The sequence below is a fragment of the Augochlora pura genome, chromosome 10 (assembly GCF_028453695.1).
Source record: "Augochlora pura isolate Apur16 chromosome 10, APUR_v2.2.1, whole genome shotgun sequence".
Classification (NCBI taxonomy): domain Eukaryota; kingdom Metazoa; phylum Arthropoda; class Insecta; order Hymenoptera; family Halictidae; genus Augochlora; species Augochlora pura.
The window spans coordinates 27,948,779-27,967,486 of NC_135781.1; the positions used below are offsets into that span (position 1 = coordinate 27,948,779).

The 18,708-nt window shown below is 55.4% G+C and overlaps 1 protein-coding gene across 3 annotated transcripts in view; it reads right to left on the bottom strand.

Annotated features, from left to right (window-relative positions):
- LOC144476508 (protein Wnt-6) overlaps positions 1-18,708 on the bottom strand; it is a 54,588-nt gene that overhangs the window by 18,676 nt on the left and 17,204 nt on the right. For all 3 annotated transcript variants that reach the window (XM_078193556.1, XM_078193554.1, XM_078193555.1), the window contains exon 2: positions 3,267-3,551. The gene's annotated coding sequence lies outside the window, so the exon portion shown is untranslated. The remainder of the gene's footprint in view (positions 1-3,266; positions 3,552-18,708) is intronic.

Below are 18,708 nucleotides of genomic sequence, written 5' to 3' on the forward strand. Positions count from 1 at the left end.
TGCCTTACCCCCACCAGAAATGTACCGAGCAGTAGAGAACATCTGCCCCACCATTCGCCTCGGCTCTCCTCCGCCTCTTCCTCGTCTTCTTCGTTCTCTTCCTCGTGTTCCTCGTCTACTATCGTTTTATTTTCCGCCAATTCTCCTACCCCCCGAGACGGCGGTTCTTCTACGACACCACCGTTGACACGTTCACTGCACCATCGACGTCGACGTCGACGTCAGCCTCGCCACCGTCGCGACGTCGAACCCGGTCCACGAGGTGCGACGACATCCCCTCCCCTCCCTCCGACGTCGCGAACCGGATCTCGTGCCGATCGAGCGGGAGAAGAGAACGAAGAGACAAATGTTTTCCAGGATGGTGCGAGAAGGGCGCGCGTGGACGAACGTGAGAAGAAACCGGGAGGAAACGACGGAGCGGATATCGAGAGGAAATTGGGACGGAACGGAGAAGAGCCGGGTGGAAATCGGCGAACGACGGAGAAGGGGCGCAAAGAGAATCGGAAGGTGAGGAAGCAGCGAGGCGGGTAAGGACGAGAGGACGAAAGGGTGAGAGAAGGGTGAAGGAAGAAGGTCGAAAAGCTCGCGCGGCGTGGCGCGATCGTGCGGAGGTGGAAAGCAGAGTCGATGGTAGGGGAGAGGAGAGGAGAATCGTTGGTCCGTGATCGGCGACGAGGCTCCCGGTCGGAGCGAACCGTACGAGACTGTTGCGGACTAGGCAGGTGAGCGCCGCTCGGCGGCAACGAGACGCAACCGAGCCCCTCTTTTCCTCTTTTAACTCTCCGTAGAACCTCTCGGCTCGGCTCCTCTCCGCTTCGCAACCTGCCGCCGAGAGAAAAAGAGAGAGAGGGGGAGAGGGAGGGAGAGAGAGAGAGAGAGAGAGAGAGAGAGAGAGAGAGAGGCCGCGGAGGGAGGACTCTCGGTCGTACCGCTATCGTTTTCTTTTCTCGACCTTTCTTTAGCTCCGCGAGCGAAACGCCGCGATTTAAGACGATTAGCCTGGACCCACCACTCCGACGCTTCCTCGTCCTCCTCGAGGCCTCCGAAGGGCTCGAAGGACCCTGTACGCATGGTTGAGCAAATCCTTGCGATGACCCTCGGAGGACCCAGACTTCTTTCCCTCGGCGAGCGCCACCTCGGCAAGGCAGGCGCATATCGATTACAATGACATTCTGCTCGCACCCTGCAATTCGATCCTAAACTCGGTAGCATCGTCCTCTTGGTCATTCCGTCTCCTCCTATTCCTGGCGGCTCTTCGGAGCACGAGCGCGAGTGTCTACCTTTCGCCGGCAACGCTTCTCCAACCTGATCTCCCTGGTCTTCACCTGGTCTCCCTCTGATCGTGCCTCGCCGAGGCGGGGTACACGGTACACGGTACACGGTACACGGCGGAGGCGCATCGTACAGGGCTATCGAGGGCTTAAGCTATCGGCGTGTGGCTCGCTACATCCTTTTCATCTCCGCCGCCACGACAAAGCCGCGGTTGCTTCGACCGGATACCCCAACCTGACGGTCCCGATCCCCCGGGTACATCTCCTTTTCGGAAAGCGTATCGATACCACCCGGGGTGGCGAGGATCCTCCTCTCCGCGATCCACGCGTAGCCATCGACACCAGGAAGCGTTGCTCCCTACCGGTTTAGCCGGCAGACCGCTCGCTTCCGTCGTTCGCCGTCCTGCCCCAGATAGAGGCGAGACGGATCGTGAGTGACCTAATTGCCGGATCTCGTTCTATGGGTCAATTGCTTCGTTGACCGCGGGAAAGAGAGAGAAAGAACGCGACCTCGATGTCGCGATCGTTCTCCGTTAGTTCGCGGAATCGGCGAGAACCGTTCCATTCCACGGTTCCACGGTTCCGCGGGCAGCAAGGTGGATGGTAGCCGGGATTTTCCCCGCGGATCGATTCCGAGGATTCGCGCCGACAAAGCGCGAGTCGTGCGAGGATGAGGCCAGCGATAACAACGACGATGAAAAGAACCAGGAAAAGAAAAGGCGAGGAAGAGCGACGGTAAAAGGAGTTGTCTGGTCGTGGTCGTATCATTACCGTCGAATCCTTCCTCGAGGAGCGAGGAGAGTTTAGTGCAGCGCGGCTGGCGGAGGGAGAAGGCGTGTGGAAAGAGACCGACAAACAGCTCGCAGGAGGAGGACGAGGATGGGACGTGCATCGGAAGAACGAGGAGAGTAGTAGGAGGAAGAGCGAAGGTGCCCGGAGTGCAAGGGGGTCAGCGGGGGTCCGTATTACAGCTCATTTAGCAGCGGGGTCCTGTGCCCCTTCGGCGGCTCGAGAGATCCTCTCGGATCAGACCAGACCCGTGGACCTACGGCAAAGACGAGTTCGTTTCGTTCCCATAGACTCGAATCCTAATCGGAATCCGAATTCGAATCCTCCGCAGCCACCGGGTTTCTTCTACCGGCGATCGTTTTCCCATCGCCCCGTTTGCACGCTAAAACAGCGAGCACCGTTTTACGAAAGCTTAACATAAATCGTGCCATTGCCGATCAAGCGATCGACTCGATAATCTTATTCGACGATTATTGAAATTTCATTTAATTCAATTTTTTTACTTGTAAACTCGACGAACCCGTTACTTTGTATAGATTAATTTACATAAATGCATCTGCAAAGTGAATCCAATGAAGTAGCAAATATTAATAAAAGATAACGATTATAAAAAATTATATTAATTTCTGTAAAGATCGATAACGGGGATCGGGACGGGGTAGATCGATTAGTCCGTTAATTGATCTTAAAGAAAGGTGATAAATCAACAGTCATTCTGGATTTTAAAGACGCAAGGTTGAATCTATGGATAATCGGATCATAGTCATGATCGATAGACGCATCGGGCTACCAGACCTAAAAACCGTAAATTTCAAGAAGCTGCGCTCTGCGCTCTTCCGACAAGTTGCTTGCGTCACGCTGAAATTACGAAAGCATTTCAACCGTGACATCATGATATAAATTTATTGATTCGAGCACGCACTAACGTAATAATCCAAGTGGATTCGATGTTGTAACTTTTGTAAGACACCTCGTACCGCCAGTGACTTCGAACGCTCGGTACGGTTAGTGTTAAAATAGCGAGCAGAGGAGGCGAGCAGAAACGCGAAAAAAAGAGTGGAAATGGGAATGGGTAGACTGCAGGGGGAAGGAGAAGGAGAACGGGAGGAAGAAGGAGACGGAGGAGGAGGAGGAAGCGAGGACGTTACCGAGTTGTGACCAACACAGACACGGAATAGCCAGTAATTTATGGGTGAGACTAATTACCGGGGAATGCCGCTCCTCCGACTCTCCTGTGGTCCTAAGGCCGCGCGTCTCTCTCTCCCCCAGACCAGTTTTCAGGGACCAGCCGTGCTTCGTTTAGCCCACCTTCGTCTTGGTTCGTTGTTGCCTCGTCCCTCCCCTTTCGATCTCCCATTTTCATCGTGGTCGATTCCGATTTCCCATCGCGGGATCCGTCCGCGGCATGGCAGGGGAACGGATGGTAGCGGGATGGTAGCAGCAGACAGCCTCGACGGATCCCGTCCCAGTCAGGTGGTCGCCGCCGCGCGGCTGCAACAAAGGGAAATCGTTATTTCGAGAAAGGATGAAAATATCGGGCGAGCTCGCTCGAGCAGATAATGGGCAAAGAAGAAGAAAAAAAAAAAGAGGCGTGTTCCCACGAGCCATCGCCGCGAAGGAGAAGGGTGTCGGAACAATACCGAGACCCTGGTTCCCTGTCCCCGGTCCCCGGTCCCCGTCCTTCGTTTCGTTTCGACATTAGCCTGACCTAGCAATTTGGAGCAAGCTCTCGGTGTGCCTCGGCTACCACACGATTCCTCTTCGTTAAATGCCATTATACGTTTCAGTTGGACACCCGGTCGTCGCATGAGTCGTGAATTCCTGAGAACCTGCTCGAACCTCGACAGCCAGCAGCGCGCCGGTGGCTGTCGGCCGGCTCGGGACGATAGAGGCGGACCAAAGCGCGCAGCCACCAACAGATTCCTCTATTATGACGAGAACGAATTGAGGGGGAGAGAGAGGGAGAGAGAGAGGGAGAGAGATAGAGAGAAAGAGAGAGAAAGAGAGGGAAAGAGAGAAGGGGATCGAGAGCGAGAGAAAAAGAGAGAAGGGTAGAGCAAGGGGGAACGGAGAGACTGGAAAGAGAAGAAACCGGGCAAAGAGGAAAAAAGAAAACGGTACACTGACGTGGGCGAGTGACGAACTCTCCTCGATAGAGCCTTGGAAGGTGCGTTCCTTTTTCTTCTGATCCGCTGGCCAAAACAGTGAACGCTCCGCGTCGATAAAACCTACATTCAAATTTTGCGATGCGCCGCAAAAACCGTCGACGAGCCCCGAAAAGAACGACCAACGACGTCGATGGAAGAGGAGTCGAGGAGAATGAAGGAAGAGGAATCGGAGAGAACCGCAAACTGTTTTTGCCGCGAATCTCGCAAGGCCGCGTCGCAGACGGTCGAGCGGGACCTCGTGACCGAGTGGTGGACTCGAAACCAGTGCGCGGACTTGGGACCGATGACACGGGATCGGTCCCACGACAAAGAAACAGCGAGACGAGCTGGATCCGACTGTTTTTCTGCCTGGTGACGTTTCGCCAATTTATTGCGTCTCTCCCTGTCATCCACGGACCAATATATCCTCGAGGAATTTCGCGTTGGCCGAATCCGTCGTATACCCTCTTATACCCCTCTCGATAGCGTTCGAGTTCTCGCGCAGGTAAATCAGGTCCGTGGAGAACCCGCATCTCCCGGTTTCGTACGGGAATTTTGCGCGATTCCGCAGCTGTTTATCTAGAAGGGAACGGCCGAATAGATTAGAGGAAAGCTGGCAATTACTGGTTCGGGAGACGGACGGTACCGTGCTCGCTCGAGCGCTCGTAATTTTCGATATCGGAGCGTTATCGTGCCGCGCCGCGCCGCGCCGCACGGGGAAGAGCTGTCCGCGAGCCTGTACGTGGTACGTACAAGCCGCGCGCGCTTGCCTCCGCTCCGGTGTGCGGTGTGCGGCCGGCAGATATCGAAACTAATAATTATTCGATTCGCGTTTCATTCCTAATTACCGAAGGCCACCGTGTCGAACGGTTTCGAAAGAACCGGGGCACCGTGCGTCGTTAAATACGAAGCAGATACCGATCGGCAGCCAGTTTCTGCGGGCAATAAGCGTGCTCTCCTGTCGAGATGGAAACCGATCCGAACGATCGTCGAATGGGCGTTTACAGCTCGGCGTTTCGCGATCGAACCGGGTAAACAAATGCCCGAGTAAACGCGCTGTAGCAATTACACGGCACTTACGGGCTCGCGTATGCAGCCAGGCCTCGGGATACTCGAGTAGGTTTCTCCGTTCTCGTCCCGCCGATCCTCTCTCACTCCCTCTCTCTCTTTCTCTACACCTTCTTGCTTCTCTCTCCCCGTTTTCGCTCGCCAACCCCAAACTTTTTATCGTCCCTCTCCTCGCAATGCACGCTTGTACCCTCGCTTATTTCTACTCCGTCTTCTTCGTTTTAACGTTCGTTCCCTCTCCCGGTCTATCCGTCTCTCCCTCTCCGTGACTCTCTCGAGTTTCCACAATAGTAATTACGAGGCAGACCGATCGTAAATTTTACGTAGGCTAAACGCACGCACGACCAACCGCGAACACCGCGCGACCACTTTCTATTTCCCATGGGACCTCCTCTCTCTCTCTCTCTCTCTCTCTCTCTCAATCTCGAGGCGTGCGGCGTGCAACCGGCCGATACGTTCCGATCGCGGGTACCAACGGGGACCGTCGGGAACCAGTGGGGACCAGCGGGAACCAGCGGGGACCGGCGTGGAAGGGGACACGACCCGACTGACCCGCCCGGGTTAAACGAGTCCGCGTGCCCCGTGTTCGCCACTTGTCCCCGACTCGTTCGTCTCGTTTCTCTTTCCGCGTTATCGTTGTTCTCTAGGTTTCCTCCGATTCGTCGAACGTTAGGTTCGATCTGGTACACGATCGAGGAACGATCACGACATCTATCCGCGGCGGTCGGCCGCCCTCTCCGTGCTCCATACGAACGCGTTCTCACAGGTTTTGGCACGATGGATCGTCGATAGGCTCGAGAACGATGTAGACGACGATCGCGGCCAAAAAGAAACCTCGCGACCACGAGCCCGTGTGGGCACGGGGGACGGAAGACGGAACAGCGAGACGGATAGGAAAGGCTAGAGGGGGCGGCTGTATCTCGTCGAGGTAACTACGCGAAGGTCGTCGTCGTGGTCGCCCGTTCCACAAGATATCGACCGAAAGAGGGAAGCGATCGTGTCTTGTAAGCCGCGAGTTTATAGGCCACGGACCTAACAACGACCCGTTCCTTATGATACGCTCGTGTTTCCCGCGATCCGCTCGGTTGTACCTATCGAACGACTGTTCGATTTATTGCGCTCGGAGCTGCCCCCTTCGCGTGGCACCCCGCCACCATCGTCGCCACCACCATACAGCGGAAGCACCACCGTCGTTACCACCACCATAAGAGGTTCGTGTACCGAAGAGAATAGCGCAGAACCCCTCCCGCCGAGGGAGAAGGCCTCCGAGATCCACTAAATGTTCGGGACGTGTCTCGAGCGCATCAAAAGCAGACCTGGCCGCAGGCCGGCGTTATAATTTCAGGCGGTTTCAGGGAGGTCCGATGCCGGAGGGCCAAGCGAGACCAGTTCAATGAAGTCATCAGCTAGTCGAGGCCGGGGTGCTCTGTTATTATACCGTGGTACCGCGGCACCATCCTCGCTCCTTTCTTCCACGCAGCCGGTCCTCCCCGAACATCCTTTGCCGTCTCGCATCCGCGGATTTCTCTTTCGGCTTCGAGCGATCCGTCGGCCACGGGAAATGTCCGAATACACGGTGCGCGTCGTTGGGAAATTTTCTTGCGGAACGGAACGGAACGGCCGGCGATAACGGAAACGATAACGATCCGTTCGCTGGAACGAAACGTCGCCGGTGAAGTATGCGGAAGTGACGATTAGAGGACCGTAAAACGATTGAAACCCGAGGGATACTCGAGTAAATAGAGGCAGGTTTCACGACAGGTTGGATAGCAACGCTGAAAGGGAGATAAGCTTCGAAGGGTACGCATACTCATACATAAGCGTGCCCGCGTACGTACGCGCGCACGCACACAGCTAATATCTTCGGACTGGTAATAAGGCCGCCGAGGGTTTCTTTTACAATCGGTCCGGGGGCCAATTAGATCCAAAGTTCTTAATCCGTTTATCAGTGGAGCCACGGTGCACGAGCCTCTTTCATCGGAACGGATAAAAGAGCTTTCGAGAGTTCGAGCCGAAGGAACGCCGAATCCGATCGTAACGAATGGCTCGACTCTGTGTGCGTGCGCCCGAGAATGCATTATGTATTAATCGAGTTTGCCGTCTTTCAGGGGGGGAGCTCGGGCCAGATGCGACCGGCCGATTCCTGAAAATTCGAACGTTTCGAAACCGAGAAACAATGTACGCTCGTCGTGTAATTTACACGGCACTGTTTTTTATTGCGTGCGAGTAGAAACGGAAGAAAGTGAGAGAGAGAGAAAGAGAGAGAGATAGAGAGAGGGGGGAGGGAGAGAATGAGAATGGATGGGGAGGGCGGGTCGGGTTGGGGGGGGGGGGGGGGGGGGGGGGGGCGAGACGAGAGAGATTTCTCACTCGTGGGTAAAGACGGGTCCGGCTGTTGATAGAGGGTCCAGAGGAGGGCCACGGCTCACGGCCCACGGGGCCCACGGGGCCCACGGGGGCCTCCGGCATAGCATTCGTGTGGATATTAGAGCGATTGTCGTGCCTGATTCGGTACGGTCTTGAAATAAGGCCCCCGCGGGCTGACAGCGGCAAACGCTCCTCGTACAAAACCGGCTAACGGTGCCCACCCTCCGACTCTTCTGCACGAGATGCCACACCGTCGACTTCTCTCCAACGCCTTCGAGTACCCTAATCTTCCTCTCGAGTTACTCGAGCCACTCCCGCTTCTTTTCCTCCATCGCGCTCGTTCCTTCCAGCTATTTCGGGTCGCGGCCCTGTCTCTAACCTGTCGTCAACCTGTCGCCAACCTGTCGCCAACCTTCCGTCTCGATTCCATCGCGAGAATTTTCTCGGCTTGCCGGACGCGGTACCCGGCGACTTGCCCGCGGGATCCGTGACTCGAAAACGCGGGAAGGCAACCGAAAAGAGAGTCAGCTCCTTCCGCGATTCGAAGAGTCCTGCCCCGGAGGTCCGAGGTTGTTTCCTCTCTGTCTCTCTCCCTGTCCGTGGTCCATATCATCCTCCGAAGCCGACGTACCGGTCGGCATCGTGTGAAGTCCGACCGAGCCATTATATCCCCCTTGGCCGCCTTCGTGGTGTATATACCCATCGAGGCATCTTCAGTCACTACGAGAAGCAAGGGAAGGGACGAGGTGGGTACGAGCTGGGTACGAGGTGGGTACGAGGTGGGTACGCGGAACGGCCGTAGGGTGAGGCGGAGATGAGGGGGGGAGCCCTGTCTTTCTCTTTCTGTCTCTCGCTTTTTCCCTTTCACCCTCGCTCCTCTGCTGCACCCCCGTTTCCCTCGGACGCGCGCGGTCGGAACGGGAAAAGATACGAGCTAGGACCCGGAGGAGTGGCGAAGGGACGGGGGGGGGGGTGTGACGGTGGAGCAAAGGAGCAGAGAGGAGGAACAAGAGCGAGGAAGCGCGCGAGGTAAAAGATGCGAGAGGAAAGTGCGTGCTGGATCGCGGAGCCGAGAGGTGTCGGGGCCCGCATTAAGGGGGCGGAACGCCTCGAAGGGGCCCCGAATTATGACGTCACGGACCGCACACGTCGCGATAAGGCGAGCCGAACACGAAAATGAATTGTTCGCCGCAGCACGGGGGACCCGAGTCCTGACCCGTCCAGCGAAACGTTTCCTCCGGGCTACACCCTATATCCACGAAATTGCAAGCGAATGGCCACCGGACTTTCGCGGAAATCCGCTCGGACGTTTGCTCGCCGTGAAAGAAAATTCGAGCGAAACCATCGGAATCGTCGCCCCCGGGCTCGGTCTCACGGCGGACATTAACGAAGCGAAACGTGTGCTCAGCGGGTTGTGCCATTCTAGCGGACAGAAGAATCATTCGGTCAATTATAAGATAATGCTATGGCTCGGCCGATGGTAAAAAAAAGGTGACGGAGTTGCGAGAGAGGGAAACGAGAGAGAGAGAAAGAGAGCGGGAGTGACAGAGAGAGAAGAGAAGAGAACCCGAAGAAGGAGAAAGAAGAGGAGTGACAGCGAGAAAGCTCCTCCTTTCGAAACGATAGCTAGATTCACGGAGGAAGCCGCAACGCGTGTGAAAGAGTAGATAGACGAGGGAGGAGCGAGAGGAGGTGGAGACGGGGGAGGAGCAGCGGGAGAGGAAAGCAGAACACTGAAATAGAAACCGAGTAAAATAGAAAGGATCCGTGGGGATCGCCTTCATTCATGAAATCTTTTATCTCGATGGATTTCTACGGAAATTGGTTCCCACAGGACCGGAGACAATGAGAAACATCTTTTACGACTGCGTCGTAACCGTAGGTGGCCGGCTCATTGTGGGCTTTAAAGGTTGCATTACACGCCGCGTCCGTGAGCTCGCGCGAAAACAGCCTCGTCATAGGTGCCCGTTCCCTTTCGTCTCCTTTGTTTTTCTTTGTATCTATGATTCGGCTGTTTTGCGACCCTTAGGCACCCGAGCAGGAAATTGAGTTGTACCGCATTCCAGGCTGAGCCGTCGGGAGGAGAGGGCCAGCGCCGGCACTCCGTGGAGGCACGTCCGTTTCGCGCTTATTAACCAACTTTCCGAGACCGCGAGCAACCTTCGCCGATGCCTCGATACGCGTACGCGATTAATAGAAGATCGGCAGGCTGCAACCGCGTGTTGCAGTTGCACGCCACTCGTAGAAGCGGTAGCGTGGGAACGGGTCAAGCATCGTGCCCGGGACGAATCGCAGATTGGACCGATCCTGGCCCCGCGATCCGATGCTGGCCGGAATAGAAACACATCCGGAACAGAGAGCGGCGGAGGCGTCTATTTCAAAAAACGCGGAAGCTTTGCCGCGCTGTTACGCGACCTTCGTCCGAGCGCGCAGAGAGTCTTCTTTATTGGTCGATACCGTCGGACCGTAATGCCCGCGAGTTTATAGCGGTAATTCGTAAGATCCGCAAGCAACGTTTCCACTTCTTTAATAATATCGACCGTCTTTCATCGACTTACAAGGTATCGCGCATTAAATTCTCTGCCGCTGCCGTGCGGCGCGCCGGTCACGTGGAACGTGGAACAGCGATAAATATAGTTACGAGCTAATAACGCTCATTAATTATGTACACAAATTCGTAATATACGAATCCGCCACCCGTATAAGCGTAACGAAGTCGTCTTGTGCGGTGGTGGAAATACCGGTGGACGAAGCGCGATCGTTTGGGGGGAGAGAGAGAGAGACAGAAAGACAGGCAGACGGATAGAGAGACAGAGAGAGAGAGAGAGAGAAAGAGGGAGAGAGAGAGAGATCAGAGAGATCACCGGCTACCCGCACAAATGAGTATTTATGAGCGCGCCACGGCTCTATATTATGCCTCATTTTGCCGGAGGATCGATTAGCTCTAATCGAGATGTACAAACAAAACGTTAATAAACGGTGCTCGTTCCTCGTCCCCGCCGACTTCTTTCGCGAAAGCCCGCGCCACCGAGGCACACCGAGGCACACCGAGGCACACGGAGGCGTTTGTCGAGATACACATTGAGACGCACACACCGAGACCAACGGAGAAAGAAAGAAAGAAAGAAAGAAAGAAAGCTAGAAGGAAACGAACCGGCCCTCGGGATCGAGCTCGAGTCCTGGCTCGCTGGCAGCCTTGCTCGCCTGCTCTCCACCCATAGGTATTCCGCGTGTGTATGCGAGCTCGCGCAAGCACGTGACACGTGTTTCTCGCACGTGCTGCACGCACGTGTACGTGTACGTGAGTAAGAACGCGCCTCGCGATTAAGTATCGATTAGTCTCCTCGGATGCGGTCGATCGAACGACGAGGCTCCCAATGGCACCAGGACGAACCGGTGCCGTCGAGTCGTCGACAGGACACCTCGCGACCGGTTCCCCTAACGACGCCGCAACACTTGTCGGGGTGCTACGCGAATTTCAAAACGCGTACGCCGTCCCGAGACTCGCGACCGCTCGAAAGTGATATCTCAATGATTTGATCAAAAATGGCGGCGATGGAAGGCTCCAATAGCACGCTCGGACGCGTCCCGATAGTTCGAATAACGGATTAAGTGGCAATAGAGATCTGTCCGCGATCGAGTACATCGATCGGGAACGAAGGACCTACCGCGCGCCACTCCGAGCGTCCTCTCGATCTTTTCGTGGCACCGGGTACGATCGGATCGAAGGGGTCCACCGTCCGATCGCATCGACCGATGTTCTCGGATAATAGAGCCGCATCATCGTATTTAATAATCGTACAATGGCCGACAAGGCCCGATAAGATCGCGATCGTTTCGGTAGACGGGTGAAGCCTCGATAAGACGCACGGCCATAATAACGCAATTAACACTTCTTTGTTCGATCAATTTCCATCCGCTTGTCCATCGGTGCGGACTGTTCGCCGCGTTGAACGATCGCGAAACGCATAGAACTCTCTCTCTCTCTCTCTCTCTCTCTCTCTCTCTCTCGTTCTCTTGCACTTGTTTTGTTGAAAACGTCTTGTCTGTCGCGGAACATTCTAATTGATTTAATGTATTTGTGCATACGAGTGAACACCTATTTTTAGCGTATGCTGAATGGCGCAGAATCAGTGACTCAGGTAGACAGTTTATAAAGATTTGTTTCAAACCTAGTAACGTTGACTACATACATGTTAATCTTATTACGGCCAGTCGTACAAAATTTCAAAGAGTACTGAGAAATTCTAAAGAGCAAAGCTAATCTAAAAGGTTTGCAAAATAACGATAGGTGTGCTTCTTCTATCATGTACAATTTTACAAATAAAACATGCGTCTGCAATGATTCTACTGGACCCAAGGGAACGTATATTCATCGAAGACACCGGTGGACCATAGTCCACTGAATGAATATCAAGCATTCCTATTATATTGTAATTAATATATATCTCTTCGTAATTCCCGGACACCCTGAAACGCTCGATACACCGTCTCGAAGCTTCCCCCCTCGGGTTGATTACGATCGTTTACGACCGGTAAATCACTCGGCGACCCTTTCTCTTTCCATCTATCTCTTTCGCTCTTTTCTCTGTCGATTTTTTTTCTGTTTATTCGCGAAACGTCACGATAGCCCTAATCGTTGAAACCGGTAGTAAAACGATCGTTACTAGTCGCGACAAAGAAACCGCCACCTCCGAGAACAAACGAGCCAATAAACTCGTTTTATCGGCCCCTCTCCTTCCTTCCGTTTTGCCCGAGACGTTCCCTTCGAGAGCTTGCGAACCCTTCCACTCCTCGCGTATTTAACATACCGACTAAACGCGGACAACACTACCGATACAGGGGAACAAGCTTCGGCGGAGACTCGTCCGGACCGTGGGTCCGAGGCAGGCGAGAACAGCAAGAGAAGAAGGAACGCGTTTCTTCGATACGGTCGCGCGACTGTCCCGGCGTGGGTGTCGAGATCCTAATCTGTCCCAGTCGCGAGTAAAACAACACCGATTAGGCTCCCATCCGGTTGGTCTTTGAACGTCGTTGCTTCTGCGGGGCCGAGTCCTTTCTCTCGGCGTCGCGAACGAAACGGTTCGTTTTACCGATCGTAGACGAATCGATGTAATCGATTGGAAAATTGCAGGTCCGATATGCAGACGGACGAATAGAGGATGCGAGAAACGAAGGGAGAAACGGAGGGACGGGGAAGGAGGGAAGAGAAACGGCCCGATCCGTAGGATCGAGTCCTCGGCCTATACATATGCATAGCCGGATAGCCGCATCTACAGGGAGTGTGAGATCCGACAGCTTCGGAGGTGGCAATGAGCTTGGGTCCCGCCTGCCGCCACACCCACGCGCATATATCTTATTTTCCCTCTTTATTTATTCGAATTGCCGTTGGTCGAGGGCCACTCTTCGAATCCCTATGGCTCCTTTGGCATAATAGGCGAGCATGGTGGCCCATCGTCTCCTCGGCCTTCCCTATATCTCTCGGGCTGCTCCTTATTTTCAACCATTCCCTCGCCCCTCCGGGGAGACCCGACGGCTCTGCTGATTTTTTTCATCTCTCTCTCGTCGCCCTATCACCCTCTCTATCTCTCTCCTTTTTTTTTCCTCTCTTCAATTCCCCGCCCCGTTCCTCCCGGCAGTGCTAGAAAACGTACTCGTGAGAATCGATAATGAGCCGCGCAATGCCCAAAACGAAAGGCTCGTGTCGGGTTGTTTGATCGCCGTCCAAGCGGATCCACTCGTGCACAGGTTGTTGCGCGAATAACACGGTCAAGGCAGCGGCGCGGTGAACAATGGAACAACTCGGAAGCGAAATCTCGATTAGATCCTCTTATACTCTTAAGTTGTTACAGCGGATCGACGTGGATCAGCCACGGCGGTCTCGTTCGCATCGAGCAACCATTGTACGCGGAAGAAGACAAGCAACGTCGTGGAAGCATCGCTCCGCTGTTCGATGATTTCCCGTATTTTTCTAGTTGCTCGACGAGGATAAGTAAGTCCGTCATTGAAGTGTCAGGATATTTCACAGGTGCGTGCGCCCGTGTACGCGCGAGGGCACATCGGACAAACAAGTTTCCTTTCCGTTTTTCAGCAAGATACGAGCAGCCCGGTGCTCCGGCGACTAAGAAACAGCAGGTACGTCTATGATCCTCGAAAGCAGATTATCCGGGAGCTACTTTTAGCCGGCAAATCGATCATGCCTGAGCGCACTCTAACAAGTGGCTTTTAACAGAAACGATGCCCGATCATCCGCGCACTCGGAGTATCTCGCTCGTCGATCGTGCGATCGAGCGTTACAATTTTGTAACGGATATCTTTTGGGGCCGCCGTGCCGCTCCGCGCCATGCCGCTGCTCGTCCCGCAAATGGCTGCGAGAGACCGAGGGAAGATCCTTTCTTTCGAACTGATCCTCCGCGTTCGGCACGCATCGTTTCCGAAGAAAGAACGCGGCCCCGATCGACAACCGTTTAACGACGCTCTCCACTCTGCCATCAGCGATGAATCGACCGTTCCCTTTCGAGCGTTGTCCGAGATGATAATAACGCCTCGTCGTTCTGGCCGCGACAATAACGTACCCGGCGAACGGCGCAAGCCGAAATCGCGGTTACGCGGGGCACCGAGAAAGAAAGAGGAGGAACGGCATGCCTGCGAGCGTCTATCGCGTTCCAGTTCACCGTGTAGTCTCGCGGCAAGGAATTCAGAGCGGACGTTTTAGGTAAGCGAGCCGATTCCAATGGACGCGAGCATCCGGCGCGGAACAACACGGGGAATGCGGGTCAAACGAGGAGTCGCGGCCGAACCGAGTCGTCGGAGAATGCGAGCGTTCTCCGAGGGAACACCTCTTCGATTCCTTTCCGGTAGGTACCCCGGTCGTATCGGGACGCTATCCCTTTCATCGGGCCTTGTCTCGTCTATACGGTCTTACCGAAATAATCGCGAAGAACACAAGGCACCGAGGTCCGCCGAAAGGATGGGGGCGTGACAGCAACGTTGCGCGCACATTTCACTCCCCTTTCTTCGGCCGGGCTGCGTGGGTGTTGCGTTCACTTGACGCACCGTTCCAGGACATAATGCCGAGCGACGGGGCCAGCAAATTCATCGAGCGACGCGCGATCGTCAAAGCGGCACAATGTTCGCCGTTCAGAGGCCCGGTAGGAAGTGGGACGTACCTACGTGCTTGCACCGCGTTCCTTTCTTCCCCGGCTCACCCTGTATTTTACCAAATATTGCTTCCATAAGTGTATCGCGTTACCCTCGCCGTACTGCGCCGTCCCTCCATCGTCTCCCGCCCTTCCATCGAATCATTGTGTCGCGGATCGCCCGAGGGAGGCATTCTTTTGCACCCAAGAAAAATCGCTGGTTAATTATATCAGAGTTATTGTAGTGCGGCCTAGGGGCAGGATAGAGCGCAACCCTCGAGAAGCTTTAAACGCGCCCAGCCAGCAGGAATGCATATTATTAAAACATTCCGGACAAGTTCTCTGTCGGCCGGAGTATCCCGTGGAGCTCGCCGTAGCTCCCAGCCGCGGCTCCCGACGTTTCCATGGTGAGCGAATCGTTCGAATTACTAGGATGATCCCTCCCCTCTCCCTCGTCTCTCTCTCTCTCTCTCTCTTTGCTTTCTCTTCGTTTCGCTCTCGTGCCGATATTTTTATCAGAGATGCTCCCTTCGATAATCGCGACCGGCCACGCTCTCCTTTCGAGCGGCGGCAGCACAAAGGAGGGGGGACGCGATCGACGTTTAGCGGCAGATCGCCGCTCGACAGCGGTGCTTTTTCCGCGTTTAGGAATCTCTCGTTAACCGGCCGACGTCTCAATTAAAGTCGAAAGTCCCGCGAAAACGAGTCGTGACACGGGACGACCGAGGATCGATCGATTGTCACGCTCGGAACGTGCTCCCCTCGATCTCTCGTGGATCGCGCTCCGAAGGCTGCCGCGCCGCACCGTGGCGTGCCACGGAGAAGACCACGACCGATCGCGTTCTCGAGGTGGCAAGACGTGTAAAGTAAGGGCTAATCACCGGCCAAGAAACCGGCGGGAAAACAAGGGAAGAGGAGAAGAAGGCGCGATAACTGACACTCACCGACGAGGTAAGATAATTCGTTTATCGGGATTTCCGTGCCTTCGAAGGGTCAACGCCGCCTCTGAACGGGTGTGCGCGATCGTTGCCTGGGTACACGGCAGTTTTTACGCGAACACACGACCCATAATGTGCGCGACGAACCAGGAACGGGATCGCAATCGGGATCCGGAATCGGCCGGCCGGTGTTGAGAGATTCGAATTTTCCGGAACGGCCGGGCCCCGGGAGGAACCTGCGTCGCTTCAAGCCCTGTTCGAATACCGGCCAATTAGGCTTCCGAGCAGCAGTGCACCAGGACGCATTGCACGGCGATAGGATGATCGAGTGGTTCGATGGTATCGGTGCTCGCGTGCCAAGATCATGGTCGGGACACTCGATAGCCCGATAAGTAATGCACCCAGATAGGATGACGGAGGGTACACTGTGAAATCAGGAGGACGGGGGGAGGGGAGGAGAGGAAGATTCGGCGGGCGAAGGAGAAGAGAGCGGATCAGAGGGTATCGGGGAGACGGAGAGAACCAGGAGGGACTCCTCTGGAAGCACGGACGATCTTATCGCGGCCGAGGTACCTGGCCCGGGCAATGAGCCTCCGCTACCAAACGAATGGAAGGAACGCGTAGTCGGTGGTTTTCTGTCGCGCGCACCAACAAAAAGAGCCCGCGAGCACACCGGCCCGCGTGCCTCGACGAATACTTTTCAACGGTATCGCCTTGACTACGAAATTCGTTCGCCGAGCCTCCCCTACCCAGAGGGACGCGGGCGAGAGTTCGGCCGCGCGCGAGCTCGTTTGTTCGCTCGAGGAATCTAATTAGCCGCGGCTAATAATCGTGGCTCGCGCGCGCGCGCGCGCGCTCATCGAAACGAGTTTCGCCGATCCGTCGCCGCGGACGGACGCGGCAGTGGTCTTCGATATAATTCCCCCCTTCGCCGTATCGGTCGATCGCCGAGCGCGACGCGTTTCCGTTGATCGGTGCACCAACTTTAATTAGACGTCGGTAAATTGCAAGCCGACCGGCATTAAACGAGCGCCCTGCTCCCGTCGTCGCGCGTCGTTTCGATCCGATGCGACGCTCGGCGATGATCAGCGAAGCCGCATCTCCGATGCGGAGCCCCGACTTGCTCGCCTGCTCGCCCGTCCGCTTTGTATCAGGACGGCGTTTGATCTTCGACCACGTGCCACGTTGGGGTGACTAGAGGCCGAGTTATGCGAACGGGGTTGTTGCGACTAATTGCCAGCTCAGCGACCACGTCACCGAGACCCGCGCTTCCACTGATCCGACCGAACCGAAGGAACGATAGTGGAAAAGGGACGAGATCCTGGACAGGGAAAGGGGTGAGAGACCCGCTATACAGATCCAAGGGCGCCGAGTTGCTCCCGCGACCAAGGATGCTCGTTCGCGATGCATCCAACGACTAAGGAACGCCGGAACTCTTGCTCGATCCGACGGAATCTGCGCGCAAGCGTGTGCAGAATTCGACGGAAACGAGCAAAGAACGGGAGACGCGGTGGGGTCGAGTGGGCGGAAAGCAGAGTTAGGGAACGAGATAAACCTCAATTATGCCGATTGAGCATCCTCCGGGGATACCGGGTAGGGGAAGTTTGCTCCTCCTACTTTTCCTGCCACGTGATCACGAGCAGCCTTCCTTCCTTCCTTCCTTCCTGCCTGCCTTCCTGCCTTCCTGTCTTCTTCCCTTCTTCCATCACTTATTCTTTCTGCATCCGTTCCGAGCCTTCTTCCTTCCGTTGATTCAACGGTGAAACATCTGACAAAGAAGTCTACCGATCACGTATGTGGATGGTCATTCCGAGACAGACGGATGTAGATTTCGAGAACCGACTCGACCGGCGACGAAGAAAATTTTAAGTCACGGTGGGAGAAGGAGAGCAAGGTGCAAAACAATCGGAGCATCGATGCGAAATACCTGTTGGTCCACGAAGAGGCGTTTTCAGGCAGTCCTTCGAGAAACCGAACGAGAGAGAAAAAGAGCGTTGGAGAGTGAGAGAGAGAGAGAGAGAGAGAGAGAGAGAGAGAGAGAGAGGCGAATGGATAGAGATAGAATAAAAAGGGAAAGAGAGGTAGAGAGACAAGAGGATAGGAAAAGGGAGAGGAGGGGGTAGAGAAGAAGAGAGACGGCAAAAGAGCTTGAATTGGAGAGAAAAGGAGGGTCGGAAGTGGGAGGAAAGAGAGGGAGATGCAGAAGCAGCCTACAGGCTCTCTCTTCGAGCATCCTCGTCTCCTCGTCTCTCGTTTGGCCTCTCTCCGTCTGTCTTTGGGTCTCTCCTTGTTCTCCGTCTCAGTCTCCGTCTCCGTCTCCGTCTCCCAGGCTCTCGCGTCTTTCCGTCTTCGTCCGTGGTTTCACTTGCGATCGTCCATCCTCGTTCCTCGGTTTGAATCTCAGGGTGGTGGCCGACGGTAGTGGTGGTCGTGTCCGGATGGTGGTGGTTATGGTGGGGGGGTAGTTGGTTTCTTCGTGCCTACCGCTCCCTATCTCTCCTTTCTCTCCCTATGGGAGGGCGAGGAGGGCCCCCGTAGCCGCGCACTGCGCACCGAGTTCATCATAGACAGACCGATCTCCCTGACAGCTCCTCGTCGGGCTTGAACGGAGGTGGAATCATCAGATTCTGTCCATCTCTTCCTCGGCTCGCAGTAGCGTGTCGGAATAACGAACGCGGAAACCACGGGGACACGGGAAGTGATAGCGCGCGCGGCCCTCTCGTGCTCTCTTTCTCAATCTCGCGATCCCGCGATCCCGCGATCGAGCCTCGCGATCGAGCCTCGCGATCATCGGTTCGTCCGGACGCGTCCAGGCCCGTCTCAGCTCCTCCCTCCCTTCGATCTCGTTTCACCCTCGACTACTCTTTTCCCCCAACTTTCCTCGCATCTTCATCGACTTTGTCGGTTGTCTTCCCGTTCTTCGGGCTCTCGCCGTCTTCTTGTCTCTGCCCGACGCCCCTTCCTCTCGATCGGTCCGTCGACTTCCGGC